The 8,122-nt window shown below is 43.1% G+C and overlaps 1 protein-coding gene across 1 annotated transcript in view; it reads right to left on the minus strand.

Moving 5' to 3' along the window:
- Positions 1 to 2,069, minus strand: part of CRISPLD1 (cysteine rich secretory protein LCCL domain containing 1) — an 89,048-nt gene extending 86,979 nt beyond the window's left edge. Inside the window, exon 1 of the mRNA XM_040432989.1 lies at positions 1,886 to 2,069. The gene's annotated coding sequence lies outside the window, so the exon portion shown is untranslated. The remainder of the gene's footprint in view (positions 1 to 1,885) is intronic.
- Between the last annotated feature and the right edge of the window lie 6,053 nt (positions 2,070 to 8,122).

The following is an 8,122-nucleotide window of genomic DNA, read 5'->3' on the forward strand; positions in this document are numbered from 1 at the left end:
TGTGCCGGGAGCCGATCTAAAACAAATGCGGTACCGGGAGCAGGCAGTTTCGAGAACAGCTGCCGGGGGCCTTCATCGGGCTGTTCTCAGAACTGCCTGCTCCCGGTGACCGCATTTGTTTCAGACCGGCTCCCGTCACAGGTAAGGACTTACCTGTGCATCGCCGGACTTGTGAGTTAAGATGGCAGCCCGCATGTGTTCGCGGGCGAACACGGCGAACTGGCCATCACTGAGGCAGTATGGAAGACCTTTATCAAATGTTTCATACACGTTTCTGACTGGACTTCTCGCGCTTAGTTGCACCACATTGCGTAACGTTTTGTGGGTTGCACCGCCCTGCCCTACAATTGGAGTAAGCATCAAGATCACATTTTTATCATTAGCATAAAAGTGACATCTCCACGCCAGGAAACCTCGAGGTTTGCTTCCACTGAAATAGACACAACTACATTGCACATACATTGGCGCAGGAGCGCATAGCGACTCCAGTCTGAAAGCTAACCTCGAGTCTACCTACAATGATAAATGATCCCCTATATCTTCCTGCTGTCCTGTGTAAAACAATAGAGAACACTTCATAATGTCTAATCTAAAGCAACAAACTCAAGGCTGCTACCGTCTGACAAGTTTAGCTCTGCTGCATCTGTAAAACAATGGCTTCCTCCTCACAGGACACTAAGTACACATTTCAGTGTCGGAATGCTTGACAATTCCTAAATTAAATCACCCCCTTCCAATCAGCATCACTCTTTCGAATGTCCAAGAGCTACATGATGTATTCTTTATGTAGGACACATTCACATGCATCAGGTTCAGTGGAGACATTTCTGCTCCATTCATCAGACTGGGGTTGCTGCTGCAGCCTGTGCCTGAACCTCTGCAGACTTCACTCATGGGACTGTTAAAGACATTTCTGAAACAAAATCTGCCACATACTCGCCTCAGGGCTCATGCACACAAACGTATTTTTTTTTCTTCGTTTTAATACAGAACCATTCATTTCAATGGGTCTGCAAAAAAAAAAAAAACTGAAATGACTCCGTGTGCCTTCTTCCATTTCCATATGTCCGTTCCACAAAAAAAATAGAACATGTCCTATTCTTGTCCATTTTTCGGTCAAGGACAGGCATTGTTACAATGGATCCGCAAAAACAAATGGATCCAACACAGATGTCATACGTTTTTTTTTTTTTTTTTTTGCGAACTGCAAAATACATACCGTCATGTGTATGAGCCCTGATTAAAATCTGTCCTTGATCATTTCCATTTATATCATTGCATATTAAACCTCGAGATCTGTATTACTTGTTATCAGAGGATTAGCCAAAAATTCGATCTTCCCCCGAAAACTAACTAGATAAGAGCCATGGCAGTCCATAGGGCAGATCTGCCAGTCGTTGTACGTCTCTTCCGGCGTGCTTTCCTACCTTTTGATCATTTCTAGCAGAAATAACTTTCGGCTGAACATTACCATGGATCATCTTGGTCATTTGAGGTGGCATCGTGGCATATACTGCCCGCCTTAGAGCAACGTAACTTTCTGTACTCGTCTTGGAAGCAATAAGACTGCAGTGCCAAATGCTGCACTGTGCAACCCAACCACAAAATGCTGACGGGATGGATTCAGCTGCTCGGAGGAGAACAGATGAGAGCAGAAGTGTTTATATACAACTTTCAAGAATTCAGTGAATTCCGGCTGCATACTTTCTGTGCGCCTTTTGTCGAAAATCTACCACAACTATTGCAAAGTTCAGGCGTGTAATCCAGGACTAGTAGAGTATACAAGTATGAAGTCCACAGATATAGATAAGTGCCATACATGCACATGTTGTAGAGTGCACTGGACCCAGAGCCCTGTACAGAGAATAGCAGAAAATATACTTACTGCTCAGCGTGGGAAGCAAGTGCAGGGCAGTGCACCGACTTAGTACCAGGGGCTGTCTGAGCCGCGTCGGGTTCTAGCACCAGCAGCAGAGCCTGTCACTCAGTAATCACATCGGATCAGAGAGCGGGGCTTTCAAAGCAGATCCTAGCTATGGAGGAGGAGGAGTCCGGGGAACGTGCACTGAGCTCTACCCCCTTTCTCGTCCTGATTGTCATGTGCTTTATGTGCAAGTGTTCAGGTGGGTGGTCGAATATGCTGAGAGCACAGGATTACAACCTGCAGTTTCTGCACAGACGTGGAGCGCTGCTTGGGGTTGAGCTGTGCTTGCTCTGGTATGACAAGATTGTGGATGCGAGCAATGTTTTGCGTGAAATGATTTCATTCTATTTTTGTTTTAGGGTGACGGACACACGGTCAGGTTTCCTGATGCAGTTTTGGAAGCCAAAACTAGGAGTGAATAAAAAAATAAAAAGAGCCTTAAGGGTACAGACACACGGTAAGGTTTCTTCATGCAGCAGTAGTAAAAGTCGGATCTGTCCTTTATAGTTTCTCTCCTTTTTATGATCCACTCCTGTTTTTGGCTTCCAAAGCAGCATGTAGAAACCTGACAGAGCGGCTGTATTCTTACAGAAATAAAATAAAAATATATATATATGAAAAAAATATATATATATGCTCTTGCTATATATATGCCGTGAACTGTGAATAGTAATGCTTTCTAGTGCAATGTTTTTTTTGTTTTGTTTTTCTAGTGTAATGCTTTAGTTTAAATGTCAGTTCTTGTTCCTCTGTCCATGGCATCTAGGATTGCTCCAAACAACATTTAATTGTATTGTACATTGTATTACATTGTATTGTACAGTGACAATAAAGGCATCTTATCTTATCTTATGAAAAAAAAATTCCAGAGTAAAGTAGAAATCAGGAAGGATTTACCAGTTTTATATCAATAAATATAGTCTAATTAAAATGTACAGATGTAGCAGGGTTAACACACGAACTCTTAACTCAAATCTCTTAACTCATCGCGTTATCTTGAAACAAAAGATATTGAAAAGCAATTGAAGGGGTTTGCTTAATGCATTTAGTTTAGATAACACGTCTCATAAAGCATGTGTGTTAACTCTACTACATCTGTAGCATGTTTTCCTATATTTCTTTGTGTTTCAGTTCCTCACTATGTTCAAGATCTCAATTTGCTGTCAATGAATGAGAACATTGCTGTTTATATTCAGAACCTGTAGACAGATAGTCCTGCTTTTAATAGAGAAGTTGATGCAATTGTAACCAGGCAATGATCTGATACATTGTAGCAAGCTTCTAGAGAGATGTGTGCCAGCTGGTGATGATGCATTTACAGTAGCTCACTGAGCATTGCCTACACTGAAGTATATCTACTTCTCAGCCAGGATTAGGACTAGCTAGTCACAGGTTTGCAGGTTCTGAATGTAAGGGATTTCATTAATACAAACGACCATAAATGTCCCTAATGCCATAAACCATAATGTAACAACAAGTGTTGTGGCCAATAGAGGGACACCCATATATAGTAGCTTGTCACAAGCTCCCAAATACACCAAACCAAAAAAACTGAAAGAACATGGAGCTCATAAGTACCCATAAAAAATATTTTATTACATATACAATATATAACAGACATCAAGGAGGAAGTGACAGAAAAAAGCACCATTCCGGCTCTACACAGACCGCACTAGTTGTAGAATACAATACTGAAAAGATGCTGATTAAAACAATATCACGATGAATCAGCAATAACCGGATCATGAACAGTAGTTACCATCACAATGACCAACGCATATGTATACACAGGCCCCAAGATGATAAAGGACACGATCCCAAACAGAACAATGTAATAAAGCCGACTCACCAAACAACCGGACTGTGAGGACCAGGATGGCGCTAGTGTGGTCTGTGTAGAGCCAGGATGGTGCTTTTTTTCTGTCACTTCCTCCTTTTATTAACGGCATGATGTCTGTTATATATTGTATATGTAATAAAATATTACAGATAAAGACTTGGTGACCAAGTATTTGAAGCATTCTCCATCTGTTGGAAGTGATTTTACGAATTGCTTCATCAATCCCAATTTTATGTGGAGAGGTGGTAGAAGAACTTTATGGGAAGGAACCAACATTTCTCGGAGGACATTTTTTCCACCGACTGTTAGCACCCTCGGCTGCCAACTCTTCTTGGTCCAGTGATTGTCGGTCTCGACTGTCCCATAGACACAGAAAACAAGGGTATTTGGTATACCCAGGTTGTTGCCCGAGCAGCATGCACAAGACCTTCAAGTCCCCACACACTTGACAACCATGTTCTTCATATTTAAGTTTATGAAGAACCAATTCAAAGTTCTCGTAGGTTTCCTTCAAGTGTACGTAAATGACCTACAGGTACGGAAGCGTAAAAACCACCCTTGTGGAGTAAAACTGCTTTGAGACTTCTTTTTGAACAATCTATAAAAAGACGCCATTGCTCTGAATCATATTGGATTTTAAATTGACCCATCAGACCTTCGACATTGATGCAATAAACCAACTTGTCTTCCTGTGCGAAGTAAGGAACAAACTCCTTTTCAAAATGTCTGAACCATGAAGATGACAACAATAAATTCCTGCTTTTCAGCCTTGATCCGAGTAACTCAGCGGCATCTTTGGGAAGATTCAAGTCTCTTACCAAATCATTCATCTCCTCCTGAGAAAACAATTTTGGTCTTGTATCATCTTCAAAGTCAGAACTTGAATCGTCATCTGGTTCAGGTATGACTTCACCTTCATCGGAGCTAGGTATCTCTTCCAAGGTAGCAGGGGGCTTGGGTACTGGTATATCTGTGACATGGGGGATGGGACGAATTGCTGAGTGAAGATTGGGGTATGAAATGGAATGCTTCCATTTGGAATTAAACCCTTTCACATCGCATGAACAAAAGTAACAGTCGGCACTATGGTTCTTTTGCTCTCGCCATACCATAGGAATCCCATAACGGAAAGATTTTTTCTTACCCTTGAACCCATTTCGGAGGTCCCCAACACACTGTTTGCACACTTTATGAGGTGCCCAAACTTTATCTTGATCTCTAATTTTTAGTCCAAAGTATGCGAAGTATACTTTCTTCACAAAGTCAGTAATATTCTGCTGCTGCTTCAACACTGTATATTCACCACAGATGAAACAGGAACTATCTGGCGAATTAATACACGTTTGAGGAGCCAAACCATAATGGTTCAAGAATGACAAGCTAACACGAACTGCAATAAAAAAGTGTGAACAGCCTAGAACCAAGAACCTGATGATGATTCGTGCACAAGTGTGGACTGCAGGAGAGAGCAGCTCTATGTCTGTACACGAGATGTCAGTGCTGGCCACAACCCCCTGCACTGACTGGAGCTGCTGCTATCTGACCTGTGTCTTCCTCCCACTCGATTCTTCAGGAAAGATTAACCCCTTCTACCATTAGAAGCACAGACTCATGGCTGAGGCTTAGGCTACTTTCACACCTATAATGCAAACGCTTGGATACGTTCAGAACGGATCCGTTTGCATTACCATGAACAAACAAAAAAAATAAAAAATTTTTTTTTTTTTTTTTTGTTCATGATAATGCAAACGGATCCGTTCAGACTTTACATTGAAAGTCAATGGGGGACGGATCCGTTTGAAGATTGAGCCATATTGTGTCATCTTCAAACGGATCCGTCCCCATTGACTTACATTGTAAGTCTGGACGGATCCGTTTGCCTTCGCACGGCCAGGCGGACACCCGAACGCTGCAAGCAGCGTTCGGGTGTCCGCCTGCTGAGCGGAGCGGAGGACAAACGGTGCCAAACTGATGCATTCTGAGCGGATCCGCATCCACTCAGAATGCATTAGGGCTGGACGGATCCGTTCGGGGCCGCTTGTGAGAGCCTTCAAACGGAACTCACAAGCGGAGCCCCGAACGCTAGTGTGAAAGTAGCCTTAGGCTACTTTCACACTTGCGTTAGGAGCGGATCCGTCTGGTGTCTGCACAGACGGATCCGCTCCTATAATGCAAACGCTTGCATCCGTTCAGAACGGATCCGTTTGCATAACCATGAACAAAAAAAAAAATATTTTTTTTTTTTTTTTCATGATAATGCAAACGGATCCGTTCAGACTTTACATTGAAAGTCAATGGGGGACGGATCCGTTTGAAAATTGAGCCATACTGTGTCATCTTCAAACGGATCCGTCCCCATTGACTTCCATTATAAGTCTGGACGGATCCGCTCGCCTCCGCACGGCCAGGCGGACACCCGAGCGCTGCAAGCAGCGTTCAGGTGTCCGCTCACTGAGCGGAGCGGAGGCTGAGCGCTGGCAGGCGGATGCATTCTCAGTGGATCCGCCTCCATTGAGAATGCATCAGGGCTGGACGGCTGCGTTCGGGACCGCTCGTGAGCTCCTTCAAACGGAGCTCACGAGCGGACACCTGAACGCAGGTGTGAAAGTAGCCTTACACATACAGCATGCTGCTGAGTATCCCAGTAGTCAGACATGTCACTCAGAGCAGCACTTTTATTCACCCCCTTCGCAGGGGGGAGGGGCAAAGATTGTTTACCTGCAAATAACAACAAAGGGCCAAGAAGAGAACTAGGGAAATGAGAAAATAGATTTTTTTCCCCTAAAGATTATGTACAGTATATATTGCTGACCATCAGATTTACAGTGCTATATTTTTTTTACATAACTCGGACAACCCTTTTTTGGCATTTTATATCTTAAATGCACTTATGTGAATTAATTAATAGTAATTTGGACTTTAACCCCTTCCCGACCTTTGACGTAATAGTACGTCAAAGTGATCGCGCGGGCACCGGAGCGGTGCGCGTGCGATCACTGCAGAGGCCCGGCAGTCCGTGGTAGCCGTGCCTCTGCTGTATCCGCCGGCATCGCTGTAAAAGCCGATGCCGGCGGATTAACCCCTTCTATGCCGCGGTCCGCGGTGAGGGAGTGCATCGAGTCCCCATGCTGCTGTGGCGGGGACCCAATGCGACACAAGGCAGCCCGATGCCGTGCAGAGGCTGCCCAATGCCTTGCACGGCATCGGGAACTGCCTTCTATGGGAGTCGAGGAGATCCAGCGTCAGGCTGAGTCTCCTAGGCAACCTGTTAGTTTATGACTCAGTGTCATACACTAACAGGCAATGCATTACATTACAGATGCAGAGGGGATCAGACCCCCAAAAGTGAATGTCATAAATAAAGTTAAATAAAAAGAAGAAAAAAGTGTTTAATAAAAATAAAGTAATAAAATTTATAAAGTAAAAAAGAAAAAAAACACCCCTTTACCCTTATTTTATATTATATTATTTAAAAACAGAAAAAATAAAATAAAAAAACACATATAGGGTATTGCCGCGTCCGTAATGACCGGCTCTATAAATATATCACATGATCCACCCTGTCCGATAAACACCATAAAAATAATAAAAATAAAAACAGTGTAAAAAAAAGCCAAAAACAGATTGGCATTTGGGTACATTTAGGTACTGTATAGTGCATTTGCGCATGCGCGTACGCGAAAATTATATTGCCGATTTTTCGCGTTGAAAAAAAAAATGAATGGAGATTGCAAATTCGAATAATACATCTGGTATGTTACTGTCCATGTTGTGGGACTATTTGTGCACTTCTAGTAATTATTTCTTGGCTGCAAATATGAGCTGAAGGTTTTTCAGGTTCGCCCGCCCGCAATTAAACTGAATGGAACCCGTCGTGAACTTGTGGTTCGCGAACATTTGATCGCGTTCGCGAACCATCCCGGCAGATGTTCGTCCATCACTACTTATGCGGTCTTGGATATGTTGTGTGCTCTCGCCAACATATGCGAGGCCGCAATGGCATTTCAGTATGTAAATGACAAAACTCGAGTCACAAGTAAAAAATCCTCTAATGGCAAAAGATTGTCCCATTCATGGATGGGTTACGTATTTGCCCTTGATGACACTTGAGCATTGGGCACAACTTAGATAGGAAAATGTTCCCTGTCTTTGGCTCCATTAAGAACAATTGTCTAGGTCGTCTAGTGAAGATTCCTACATTGGCTTTAACAAGTTTGTCCCTAATGTTGTGCAGCCTCTTGTAACATGTTAATGGAGGTTGGAGGAATTCCTCTGTGTTGGGGCAAGCCTTTGCTAATAGTGACCAATGTTTTCTTAGAGCTTGATGGACTTTGGGCATTAGTGGATGATAGGTAGTA

Source organism: Bufo bufo, chromosome 5 (genome assembly GCF_905171765.1).
Source record: "Bufo bufo chromosome 5, aBufBuf1.1, whole genome shotgun sequence".
NCBI lineage: Eukaryota > Metazoa > Chordata > Amphibia > Anura > Bufonidae > Bufo > Bufo bufo.